Source organism: Taudactylus pleione, unplaced genomic scaffold (genome assembly GCF_031769625.1).
Source record: "Taudactylus pleione unplaced genomic scaffold, aTauple2 ptg000393l, whole genome shotgun sequence".
Classification (NCBI taxonomy): Eukaryota; Metazoa; Chordata; class Amphibia; order Anura; family Myobatrachidae; genus Taudactylus; species Taudactylus pleione.
The window spans coordinates 4330789-4344560 of NW_028284794.1; the positions used below are offsets into that span (position 1 = coordinate 4330789).

General features: G+C 31.6%; 8 non-coding genes across 8 annotated transcripts; all 8 read left to right on the forward strand.

Moving 5' to 3' along the window:
• The first annotated feature begins 2578 nt into the window (after nucleotides 1-2578).
• On the forward strand, nucleotides 2579-2650 carry TRNAW-CCA (transfer RNA tryptophan (anticodon CCA)). The gene has a single exon. It is a non-coding gene; the product is annotated as a tRNA-Trp (tRNA).
• Nucleotides 2651-5022: 2372 nt separating this feature from the next.
• TRNAW-CCA (transfer RNA tryptophan (anticodon CCA)) lies at nucleotides 5023-5094 on the forward strand. The gene has a single exon. It is a non-coding gene; the product is annotated as a tRNA-Trp (tRNA).
• Nucleotides 5095-5639: 545 nt separating this feature from the next.
• Nucleotides 5640-5711, forward strand: TRNAW-CCA (transfer RNA tryptophan (anticodon CCA)). Its single transcript has one exon. It is a non-coding gene; the product is annotated as a tRNA-Trp (tRNA).
• A 1150-nt stretch (nucleotides 5712-6861) lies between these two features.
• On the forward strand, nucleotides 6862-6933 carry TRNAW-CCA (transfer RNA tryptophan (anticodon CCA)). The gene has a single exon. It is a non-coding gene; the product is annotated as a tRNA-Trp (tRNA).
• A 1150-nt stretch (nucleotides 6934-8083) lies between these two features.
• TRNAW-CCA (transfer RNA tryptophan (anticodon CCA)) lies at nucleotides 8084-8155 on the forward strand. The gene has a single exon. It is a non-coding gene; the product is annotated as a tRNA-Trp (tRNA).
• Nucleotides 8156-9305: 1150 nt separating this feature from the next.
• Nucleotides 9306-9377, forward strand: TRNAW-CCA (transfer RNA tryptophan (anticodon CCA)). Its single transcript has one exon. It is a non-coding gene; the product is annotated as a tRNA-Trp (tRNA).
• A 1150-nt stretch (nucleotides 9378-10527) lies between these two features.
• TRNAW-CCA (transfer RNA tryptophan (anticodon CCA)) lies at nucleotides 10528-10599 on the forward strand. The gene has a single exon. It is a non-coding gene; the product is annotated as a tRNA-Trp (tRNA).
• Nucleotides 10600-12971: 2372 nt separating this feature from the next.
• Nucleotides 12972-13043, forward strand: TRNAW-CCA (transfer RNA tryptophan (anticodon CCA)). Its single transcript has one exon. It is a non-coding gene; the product is annotated as a tRNA-Trp (tRNA).
• The last annotated feature ends 729 nt before the right edge of the window (nucleotides 13044-13772 follow it).

Below are 13772 nucleotides of genomic sequence, written 5' to 3' on the forward strand. Positions count from 1 at the left end.
ATATCTTTTTGTTTTGTTACCGAGGATGTAGGTTTGTTTGCTTGACAACTACCTAATTCAAGGTTTAGTATAAGCAGATGATCTATTTGTAATATAAACCACCAGAAAAATCTACAGAATCAGATTTAACAAGAGACCTCGTGGCGCGACGCTAGCGTGTCTGACTCCAGATCAGAAGGTTGTGTGTTCAAATCACGTCGGGGTCAGTTGTCATTTTGAAGATTAAATGCTCTTTTCTGCCAAAAAAATACTATACAAGAAACTAAATACTAAGAATGCTGTCTACTTTCAATAATGTGATTATAGCTCAAACTGATACCTATATCACTAGCACATAGTCATTAAATATCACACCTTCTTATCAGTTCTCATAATTATAATACTAAAAATATCCAGTTTAGATTAAAATTTACTTGAAGGCCAACTCTAAATGTCTATAATGTAACAATACTTTTAAAAGCAATTAGCTTTTCTGGATCAATTTTGGATCACTGCCGTCTCTTGTCTTTTTTAGAAATACATTTAGTACCAATTTGATTTTAAAGATGACTTTTTCCATTCACATGATGTATACTATGAGGCATAAAAACTCTACACTGAAGGAAAAACCAGAATACATATCTTTTTGTTTTGATACCAAGGATGTAAGCTTGTTTGCTTGACAACTACCTAATTCAAGGTTTAGCATAAGCAGATGAACTATTTGTAATATAAACCACCAGAAAATCTACTGAATCAGTTTTAATAAGAGGCAACGTTAGCTCATCTGACTCAATATTAGAAGGTTGCGTGTTCAAATCACGTCAGGGTCGGTTATCATTTTGAAGATAAAAAGCTCTATTCTGCCCAAAAATACTATACAAGAAACTAATTACCAAGATTGTTATCTACTTTCAATAATGTGATTATACCTCAAACTGATACCTATATCAATAGCACATAGTCATTAAATAACTCACATTCTTATCAGTTCTCATAATTATTATACAAAAAATATCCAGTTTAGAGAATACATTACTTGAAGGCCAACTCTAAATGTCTGTAATGTAACAATACATTTAAAAGCAATTAGCTTTTCTGGATCAATTTTGGATCACTACCATCACTTGTCTATTTTAACAATACATTTAGTACCAATTTGATTTTATGGATGACTTTTTCCATTCAAATGACCTATACTGTGATGAATAAAAATTATACACTAAAGGAAAAACCACCAGACATATCTTTTTGTTTTGTTACCGAGGATGTAGGTTTGTTTGCTTGACAACTACCTAATTCAAGGTTTAGTATAAGCAGATGATCTATTTGTAATATAAACCACCAGAAAAATCTACAGAATCAGATTTAACAAGAGACCTCGTGGCGTGACGCTAGCGTGTCTGACTCCAGATCAGAAGGTTGCGTGTTCAAATCACGTCGGGGTCAGTTGTCATTTTGAAGATTAAATGCTCTTTTCTGCCAAAAAAATACTATACAAGAAACTAAATACTAAGAATGCTGTCTACTTTCAATAATGTGATTATAGCTCAAACTGATACCTATATCACTAGCACATAGTCATTAAATATCACACCTTCTTATCAGTTCTCATAATTATAATACTAAAAATATCCAGTTTAGATTAAAATTTACTTGAAGGCCAACTCTAAATGTCTATAATGTAACAATACTTTTAAAAGCAATTAGCTTTTCTGGATCAATTTTGGATCACTGCCGTCTCTTGTCTTTTTTAGAAATACATTTAGTACCAATTTGATTTTAAAGATGACTTTTTCCATTCACATGATGTATACTATGAGGCATAAAAACTCTACACTGAAGGAAAAACCAGAATACATATCTTTTTGTTTTGATACCAAGGATGTAAGCTTGTTTGCTTGACAACTACCTAATTCAAGGTTTAGCATAAGCAGATGAACTATTTGTAATATAAACCACCAGAAAATCTACTGAATCAGTTTTAATAAGAGGCAACGTTAGCTCATCTGACTCAATATTAGAAGGTTGCGTGTTCAAATCACGTCAGGGTCAGTTATCATTTTGAAGATAAAATGCTCTATTCTGCCCAAAAATACTATACTAGAAACTAATTACCAAGATTGTTATCTACATTCAATAATGTGATTATACCTCAAACTGATACCTATATCACTAGCACATAGTCATTAAATAACTCACATTCTTATCAGTTCTCATAATTATTATACAAAAAATATCCAGTTTAGAGAATACGTTACTTGAAGGCCAACTCTAAATGTCTGTAATGTAACAATACATTTAAAAGCAATTAGCTTTTCTGGATCAATTTTGGATCACTACCATCACTTGTCTATTTTAACAATACATTTAGTACCAATTTGATTTTATGGATGACTTTTTCCATTCAAATGACCTATACTGTGATGAATAAAAATTATACACTAAAGGAAAAACCACCAGACATATCTTTTTGTTTTGTTACCGAGGATGAAGGTTTGTTTGCTTGACAACTACCTAATTCAAAGTTTAGTATAAGCAGATGATCTATTTGTAATATAAACCACCAGAAAAATCTACTGAATCGGATTTAACAAGAGACCTCGTGGCACAACGGTAGCGCGTCTGACTCCAGATCAGAAGGTTGCTTGTTCAAATCACGTCGGGGTCAGTTGTCATTTTGAAGATTAAATGCTCTTTTCTGCCAAAAAAATACTATACAAGAAACTAAATACTAAGAATGCTGTCTACTTTCAATAATGTGATTATAGCTCAAACTGATACCTATATCACTAGCACATAGTCATTAAATATCACACCTTCTTATCAGTTCTCATAATTATAATACTAAAAATATCCAGTTTAGATTAAAATTTACTTGAAGGCCAACTCTAAATGTCTATAATGTAACAATACTTTTAAAAGCAATTAGCTTTTCTGGATCAATTTTGGATCACTGCCGTCTCTTGTCTTTTTTAGAAATACATTTAGTACCAATTTGATTTTAAAGATGACTTTTTCCATTCACATGATGTATACTATGAGGCATAAAAACTCTACACTGAAGGAAAAACCAGAATACATATCTTTTTGTTTTGATACCAAGGATGTAAGCTTGTTTGCTTGACAACTACCTAATTCAAGGTTTAGCATAAGCAGATGAACTATTTGTAATATAAACCACCAGAAAATCTACTGAATCAGTTTTAATAAGAGGCAACGTTAGCTCATCTGACTCAATATTAGAAGGTTGCGTGTTCAAATCACGTCAGGGTCGGTTATCATTTTGAAGATAAAAAGCTCTATTCTGCCCAAAAATACTATACAAGAAACTAATTACCAAGATTGTTATCTACTTTCAATAATGTGATTATACCTCAAACTGATACCTATATCAATAGCACATAGTCATTAAATAACTCACATTCTTATCAGTTCTCATAATTATTATACAAAAAATATCCAGTTTAGAGAATACATTACTTGAAGGCCAACTCTAAATGTCTGTAATGTAACAATACATTTAAAAGCAATTAGCTTTTCTGGATCAATTTTGGATCACTACCATCACTTGTCTATTTTAACAATACATTTAGTACCAATTTGATTTTATGGATGACTTTTTCCATTCAAATGACCTATACTGTGATGAATAAAAATTATACACTAAAGGAAAAACCACCAGACATATCTTTTTGTTTTGTTACCGAGGATGTAGGTTTGTTTGCTTGACAACTACCTAATTCAAGGTTTAGTATAAGCAGATGATCTATTTGTAATATAAACCACCAGAAAAATCTACAGAATCAGATTTAACAAGAGACCTCGTGGCGTGACGCTAGCGTGTCTGACTCCAGATCAGAAGGTTGCGTGTTCAAATCACGTCGGGGTCAGTTGTCATTTTGAAGATTAAATGCTCTTTTCTGCCAAAAAAATACTATACAAGAAACTAAATACTAAGAATGCTGTCTACTTTCAATAATGTGATTATAGCTCAAACTGATACCTATATCACTAGCACATAGTCATTAAATATCACACCTTCTTATCAGTTCTCATAATTATAATACTAAAAATATCCAGTTTAGATTAAAATTTACTTGAAGGCCAACTCTAAATGTCTATAATGTAACAATACTTTTAAAAGCAATTAGCTTTTCTGGATCAATTTTGGATCACTGCCGTCTCTTGTCTTTTTTAGAAATACATTTAGTACCAATTTGATTTTAAAGATGACTTTTTCCATTCACATGATGTATACTATGAGGCATAAAAACTCTACACTGAAGGAAAAACCAGAATACATATCTTTTTGTTTTGATACCAAGGATGTAAGCTTGTTTGCTTGACAACTACCTAATTCAAGGTTTAGCATAAGCAGATGAACTATTTGTAATATAAACCACCAGAAAATCTACTGAATCAGTTTTAATAAGAGGCAACGTTAGCTCATCTGACTCAATATTAGAAGGTTGCGTGTTCAAATCACGTCAGGGTCAGTTATCATTTTGAAGATAAAATGCTCTATTCTGCCCAAAAATACTATACTAGAAACTAATTACCAAGATTGTTATCTACATTCAATAATGTGATTATACCTCAAACTGATACCTATATCACTAGCACATAGTCATTAAATAACTCACATTCTTATCAGTTCTCATAATTATTATACAAAAAATATCCAGTTTAGAGAATACGTTACTTGAAGGCCAACTCTAAATGTCTGTAATGTAACAATACATTTAAAAGCAATTAGCTTTTCTGGATCAATTTTGGATCACTACCATCACTTGTCTATTTTAACAATACATTTAGTACCAATTTGATTTTATGGATGACTTTTTCCATTCAAATGACCTATACTGTGATGAATAAAAATTATACACTAAAGGAAAAACCACCAGACATATCTTTTTGTTTTGTTACCGAGGATGAAGGTTTGTTTGCTTGACAACTACCTAATTCAAAGTTTAGTATAAGCAGATGATCTATTTGTAATATAAACCACCAGAAAAATCTACTGAATCGGATTTAACAAGAGACCTCGTGGCACAACGGTAGCGCGTCTGACTCCAGATCAGAAGGTTGCTTGTTCAAATCACGTCGGGGTCAGTTGTCATTTTGAAGATTAAATGCTCTTTTCTGCCAAAAAAATACTATACAAGAAACTAAATACTAAGAATGCTGTCTACTTTCAATAATGTGATTATAGCTCAAACTGATACCTATATCACTAGCACATAGTCATTAAATATCTCACCTTCTTATCAGTTCTCATAATTATAATACTAAAAATATCCAGTTTAGATTAAACTTTACTTGAAGGCCAACTCTAAATGTCTGTAATGTAACAATACATTTAAAAGCAATTAGCTTTTCTGGATCAATATTGGATCACTGCCGTCTCTTGTCTTTTTTAGAAATACATTTAGTACCAATTTGATTTTAAAGATGACTTTTTCCATTCACATGACGTATACTGTGATGAATAAAAATTATACACTAAAGGAAAAACCACCAGACATATCTTTTTGTTTTGTTACCGAGGATGTAGGTTTGTTTGCTTGACAACTACCTAATTCAAGGTTTAGTATAAGCAGATGATCTATTTGTAATATAAACCACCAGAAAAATCTACAGAATCAGATTTAACAAGAGACCTCGTGGCGCGATGCTAGCGTGTCTGACTCCAGATCAGAAGGTTGCGTGTTCAAATCACGTCGGGGTCAGTTGTCATTTTGAAGATTAAATGCTCTTTTCTGCCAAAAAAATACTATACAAGAAACTAAATACTAAGAATGCTGTCTACTTTCAATAATGTGATTATAGCTCAAACTGATACCTATATCACTAGCACATAGTCATTAAATATCACACCTTCTTATCAGTTCTCATAATTATAATACTAAAAATATCCAGTTTAGATTAAAATTTACTTGAAGGCCAACTCTAAATGTCTATAATGTAACAATACTTTTAAAAGCAATTAGCTTTTCTGGATCAATTTTGGATCACTGCCGTCTCTTGTCTTTTTTAGAAATACATTTAGTACCAATTTGATTTTAAAGATGACTTTTTCCATTCACATGATGTATACTATGAGGCATAAAAACTCTACACTGAAGGAAAAACCAGAATACATATCTTTTTGTTTTGATACCAAGGATGTAAGCTTGTTTGCTTGACAACTACCTAATTCAAGGTTTAGCATAAGCAGATGAACTATTTGTAATATAAACCACCAGAAAATCTACTGAATCAGTTTTAATAAGAGGCAACGTTAGCTCATCTGACTCAATATTAGAAGGTTGCGTGTTCAAATCACGTCAGGGTCAGTTATCATTTTGAAGATAAAATGCTCTATTCTGCCCAAAAATACTATACTAGAAACTAATTACCAAGATTGTTATCTACTTTCAATAATGTGATTATACCTCAAACTGATACCTATATCACTAGCACATAGTCATTAAATAACTCACATTCTTATCAGTTCTCATAATTATTATACAAAAAATATCCAGTTTAGAGAATACGTTACTTGAAGGCCAACTCTAAATGTCTGTAATGTAACAATACATTTAAAAGCAATTAGCTTTTCTGGATCAATTTTGGATCACTACCATCACTTGTCTATTTTAACAATAAATTTAGTACCAATTTGATTTTATGGAAGACTTTTTCCATTCAAATGACCTATACTGTGATGAATAAAAATTATACACTAAAGGAAAAACCACCAGACATATCTTTTTGTTTTGTTACCGAGGATGAAGGTTTGTTTGCTTGACAACTACCTAATTCAAAGTTTAGTATAAGCAGATGATCTATTTGTAATATAAACCACCAGAAAAATCTACTGAATCGGATTTAACAAGAGACCTCGTGGCACAACGGTAGCGCGTCTGACTCCAGATCAGAAGGTTGCTTGTTCAAATCACGTCGGGGTCAGTTGTCATTTTAAAGATAAAATGCTCTTTTCTGCCAAAAAAATTCTATACAAGAAACTAAATACTAAGATTGCTGTCTACTTTCAATAATGTGATTATAGCTCAAACTGATACCTATATCACTAGCACATAGTCATTAAATATCTCACCTTCTTATCAGTTCTCATAATTATAATACTAAAAATATCCAGTTTAGAGAATACGTTACTTGAAGGCCAACTCTAAATGTCTGTAATGTAACAATACATTTAAAAGCAATTAGCTTTTCTGGATCAATTTTGGATCACTGCCGTCACTTGTCTTTTTTAGAAATACATTTAGTACCAATTTGATTTTAAAGATGACTTTTTCCATTCACATGACGTATACTATGAGGCATAAAAACTCTACACTGAAGGAAAAACCAGAATACATATCTTTTTGTTTTGTTACCAAGGATGTAGGTTTGTTTGCTTGACAACTACCTAATTCAAGGTTTAGCATAAGCAGATGAACCATTTGTAATATAAACCACCAGAAAATCTACTGAATCAGTTTTAATAAGAGGCAACGTTAGCTCATCTGACTCAATATTAGAAGGTTGCGTGTTCAAATCACGTCAGGGTCGGTTATCATTTTGAAGATAAAAAGCTCTATTCTGCCCAAAAATACTATACAAGAAACTAATTACCAAGATTGTTATCTACTTTCAATAATGTGATTATACCTCAAACTGATACCTATATCAATAGCACATAGTCATTAAATAACTCACATTCTTATCAGTTCTCATAATTATTATACAAAAAATATCCAGTTTAGAGAATACGTTACTTGAAGGCCAACTCTAAATGTCTGTAATGTAACAATACATTTAAAAGCAATTAGCTTTTCTGGATCAATTTTGGATCACTACCATCACTTGTCTATTTTAACAATACATTTAGTACCAATTTGATTTTATGGATGACTTTTTCCATTCAAATGACCTATACTGTGATGAATAAAAATTATACACTAAAGGAAAAACCACCAGACATATCTTTTTGTTTTGTTACCGAGGATGTAGGTTTGTTTGCTTGACAACTACCTAATTCAAGGTTTAGTATAAGCAGATGATCTATTTGTAATATAAACCACCAGAAAAATCTACAGAATCAGATTTAACAAGAGACCTCGTGGCGCGATGCTAGCGTGTCTGACTCCAGATCAGAAGGTTGCGTGTTCAAATCACGTCGGGGTCAGTTGTCATTTTGAAGATTAAATGCTCTTTTCTGCCAAAAAAATACTATACAAGAAACTAAATACTAAGAATGCTGTCTACTTTCAATAATGTGATTATAGCTCAAACTGATACCTATATCACTAGCACATAGTCATTAAATATCACACCTTCTTATCAGTTCTCATAATTATAATACTAAAAATATCCAGTTTAGATTAAAATTTACTTGAAGGCCAACTCTAAATGTCTATAATGTAACAATACTTTTAAAAGCAATTAGCTTTTCTGGATCAATTTTGGATCACTGCCGTCTCTTGTCTTTTTTAGAAATACATTTAGTACCAATTTGATTTTAAAGATGACTTTTTCCATTCACATGATGTATACTATGAGGCATAAAAACTCTACACTGAAGGAAAAACCTGAATACATATCTTTTTGTTTTGATACCAAGGATGTAAGCTTGTTTGCTTGACAACTACCTAATTCAAGGTTTAGCATAAGCAGATGAACTATTTGTAATATAAACCACCAGAAAATCTACTGAATCAGTTTTAATAAGAGGCAACGTTAGCTCATCTGACTCAATATTAGAAGGTTGCATGTTCAAATCACGTCAGGGTCAGTTATCATTTTGAAGATAAAATGCTCTATTCTGCCCAAAAATACTATACTAGAAACTAATTACCAAGATTGTTATCTACTTTCAATAATGTGATTATACCTCAAACTGATACCTATATCACTAGCACATAGTCATTAAATAACTCACATTCTTATCAGTTCTCATAATTATTATACAAAAAATATCCAGTTTAGAGAATACGTTACTTGAAGGCCAACTCTAAATGTCTGTAATGTAACAATACATTTAAAAGCAATTAGCTTTTCTGGATCAATTTTGGATCACTACCATCACTTGTCTATTTTAACAATACATTTAGTACCAATTTGATTTTATGGATGACTTTTTCCATTCAAATGACCTATACTGTGATGAATAAAAATTATACACTAAAGGAAAAACCACCAGACATATCTTTTTGTTTTGTTACCGAGGATGAAGGTTTGTTTGCTTGACAACTACCTAATTCAAAGTTTAGTATAAGCAGATGATCTATTTGTAATATAAACCACCAGAAAAATCTACTGAATCGGATTTAACAAGAGACCTCGTGGCACAACGGTAGCGCGTCTGACTCCAGATCAGAAGGTTGCTTGTTCAAATCACGTCGGGGTCAGTTGTCATTTTAAAGATAAAATGCTCTTTTCTGCCAAAAAAATACTATACAAGAAACTAAATACTAAGATTGCTGTCTACTTTCAATAATGTGATTATAGCTCAAACTGATACCTATATCACTAGCACATAGTCATTAAATATCTCACCTTCTTATCAGTTCTCATAATTATAATACTAAAAATATCCAGTTTAGAGAATACGTTACTTGAAGGCCAACTCTAAATGTCTGTAATGTAACAATACATTTAAAAGCAATTAGCTTTTCTGGATCAATTTTGGATCACTGCCGTCACTTGTCTTTTTTAGAAATACATTTAGTACCAATTTGATTTTAAAGATGACTTTTTCCATTCACATGACGTATACTATGAGGCATAAAAACTCTACACTGAAGGAAAAACCAGAATACATATCTTTTTGTTTTGTTACCAAGGATGTAGGTTTGTTTGCTTGACAACTACCTAATTCAAGGTTTAGCATAAGCAGATGAACCATTTGTAATATAAACCACCAGAAAATCTACTGAATCAGTTTTAATAAGAGGCAACGTTAGCTCATCTGACTCAAGATTAGAAGGTTGTGTGTTCAAATCACGTCAGGGTCGGTTATCATTTTGATGATAAAATGCTCTATTCTTCCCAATAATACTATACTAGAAACTAATTACCAAGATTGTTATCTACTTTCAATAATGTGATTATACCTCAAACTGATACCTATATCACTAGCACATAGTCATTAAATAACTCACATTCTTATCAGTTCTCATAATTATTATACAAAAAATATCCAGTTTAGAGAATACGTTACTTGAAGGCCAACTCTAAATGTCTGTAATGTAACAATACATTTAAAAGCAATGATCTTTTCTGGATCAATTTTGGATCACTACCATCACTTTTCTATTTTAACAATACATTTAGTACCAATTTGATTTTATGGATGACTTCTTCCATTCAAATGACCTATACTGTGATGAATAAAAATTATACACTAAAGGAAAAACCACCAGACATATCTTTTTGTTTTGTTACCGAGGATGTAGGTTTGTTTGCTTGACAACTACCTAATTCAAGGTTTAGTATAAGCAGATGATCTATTTGTAATATAAACCACCAGAAAAATCTACAGAATTAGATTTAACAAGAGACCTCGTGGCGCAACGGTAGCGCGTCTGACTCCAGATCAGAAGGTTGCGTGTTCATATCACGTCGGGGTCAGTTGTAATTTTGAAGATTAAATGCTCTTTTCTGCCAAAAAAATACTATACAAGAAACTAAATACTAAGAATGCTGTCTACTTTCAATAATGTGATTATAGCTCAAACTGATACCTATATCACTAGCACATAGTCATTAAATATCTCACCTTCTTATCAGTTCTCATAATTATAATACTAAAAATATCCAGTTTAGATTAAACTTTACTTGAAGGCCAACTCTAAATGTCTGTAATGTAACAATACATTTAAAAGCAATTAGCTTTTCTGGATCAATTTTGGATCACTGCCGTCTCTTGTCTTTTTTAGAAATACATTTAGTACCAATTTGATTTTAAAGATGACTTTTTCCATTCACATGACGTATACTATGAGGCATAAAAACTCTACACTGAAGGAAAAACCAGAATACATATCTTTTTGTTTTGATACCAAGGATGTAAGCTTGTTTGCTTGACAACTACCTAATTCAAGGTTTAGCATAAGCAGATGAACTATTTGTAATATAAACAACCAGAAAATCTACTGAATCAGTTTTAATAAGAGGCAACGTTAGCTCATCTGACTCAATATTAGAAGGTTGCGTGTTCAAATCACGTCAGGGTCGGTTATCATTTTGAAGATAAAAAGCTCTATTCTGCCCAAAAATACTATACAAGAAACTAATTACCAAGATTGTTATCTACTTTCAATAATGTGATTATACCTCAAACTGATACCTATATCAATAGCACATAGTCATTAAATAACTCACATTCTTATCAGTTCTCATAATTATTATACAAAAAATATCCAGTTTAGAGAATACGTTACTTGAAGGCCAACTCTAAATGTCTGTAATGTAACAATACATTTAAAAGCAATTAGCTTTTCTGGATCAATTTTGGATCACTACCATCACTTGTCTATTTTAACAATACATTTAGTACCAATTTGATTTTATGGATGACTTTTTCCAATCAAATGACCTATACTGTGATGAATAAAAATTATACACTAAAGGAAAAACCACCAGACATATCTTTTTGTTTTGTTACCGAGGATGTAGGTTTGTTTGCTTGACAACTACCTAATTCAAGGTTTAGTATAAGCAGATGATCTATTTGTAATATAAACCACCAGAAAAATCTACAGAATCAGATTTAACAAGAGACCTCGTGGCGCGACGCTAGCGTGTCTGACTCCAGATCAGAAGGTTGCGTGTTCAAATCACGTCGGGGTCAGTTGTCATTTTGAAGATTAAATGCTCTTTTCTGCCAAAAAAATACTATACAAGAAACTAAATACTAAGAATGCTGTCTACTTTCAATAATGTGATTATAGCTCAAACTGATACCTATATCACTAGCACATAGTTATTAAATATCACACCTTCTTATCAGTTCTCATAATTATAATACTAAAAATATCCAGTTTAGATTAAAATTTACTTGAAGGCCAACTCTAAATGTCTATAATGTAACAATACTTTTAAAAGCAATTAGCTTTTCTGGATCAATTTTGGATCACTGCCGTCTCTTGTCTTTTTTAGAAATACATTTAGTACCAATTTGATTTTAAAGATGACTTTTTCCATTCACATGACGTATACTATGAGGCATAAAAACTCTACACTGAAGGAAAAACCAGAATACATATCTTTTTGTTTTGATACCAAGGATGTAAGCTTGTTTGCTTGACAACTACCTAATTCAAGGTTTAGCATAAGCAGATGAACTATTTGTAATATAAACCACCAGAAAATCTACTGAATCAGTTTTAATAAGAGGCAACGTTAGCTCATCTGACTCAATATTAGAAGGTTACGTGTTCAAATCACGTCAGGGTCAGTTATCATTTTGAAGATAAAATGCTCTATTCTGCCCAAAAATACTATACTAGAAACTAATTACCAAGATTGTTATCTACTTTCAATAATGTGATTATACCTCAAACTGATACCTATATCACTAGCACATAGTCATTAAATAACTCACATTCTTATCAGTTCTCATAATTATTATACAAAAAATATCCAGTTTAGAGAATACGTTACTTGAAGGCCAACTCTAAATGTCTGTAATGTAACAATACATTTAAAAGCAATTAGCTTTTCTGGATCAATTTTGGATCACTACCATCACTTGTCTATTTTAACAATACATTTAGTACCAATTTGATTTTATGGATGACTTTTTCCATTCAAATGACCTATACTGTGATGAATAAAAATTATACACTAAAGGAAAAACCACCAGACATATCTTTTTGTTTTGTTACCGAGGATGAAGGTTTGTTTGCTTGACAACTACCTAATTCAAGGTTTAGTATAAGCAGATGATCTATTTGTAATATAAACCACCAGAAAAATCTACTGAATCGGATTTAACAAGAGACCTCGTGGCACAACGGTAGCGCGTCTGACTCCAGATCAGAAGGTTGCTTGTTCAAATCACGTCGGGGTCAGTTGTCATTTTAAAGATAAAATGCTCTTTTCTGCCAAAAAAATACTATACAAGAAACTAAATACTAAGATTGCTGTCTACTTTCAATAATGTGATTATAGCTCAAACTGATACCTATATCACAAGCACATAGTCATTAAATATCTCACCTTCTTATCAGTTCTCATAATTATAATACTAAAAATATCCAGTTTAGATTAAAATTTACTTGAAGGCCAACTCTAAATGTCTATAATGTAACAATACTTTTAAAAGCAATTAGCTTTTCTGGATCAATTTTGGATCACTGCCGTCTCTTGTCTTTTTTAGAAATACATTTAGTACCAATTTGATTTTAAAGATGACTTTTTCCATTCACATGATGTATACTATGAGGCATAAAAACTCTACACTGAAGGAAAAACCAGAATACATATCTTTTTGTTTTGATACCAAGGATGTAAGCTTGTTTGCTTGACAACTACCTAATTCAAGGTTTAGCATAAGCAGATGAACTATTTGTAATATAAACCACCAGAAAATCTACTGAATCAGTTTTAATAAGAGGCAACGTTAGCTCATCTGACTCAATATTAGAAGGTTGCGTGTTCAAATCACGTCAGGGTCAGTTATCATTTTGAAGATAAAATGCTCTATTCTGCCCAAAAATACTATACTAGAAACTAATTACCAAGATTGTTATCTACTTTCAATAATGTGATTATACCTCAAACTGATACCTATATCACTA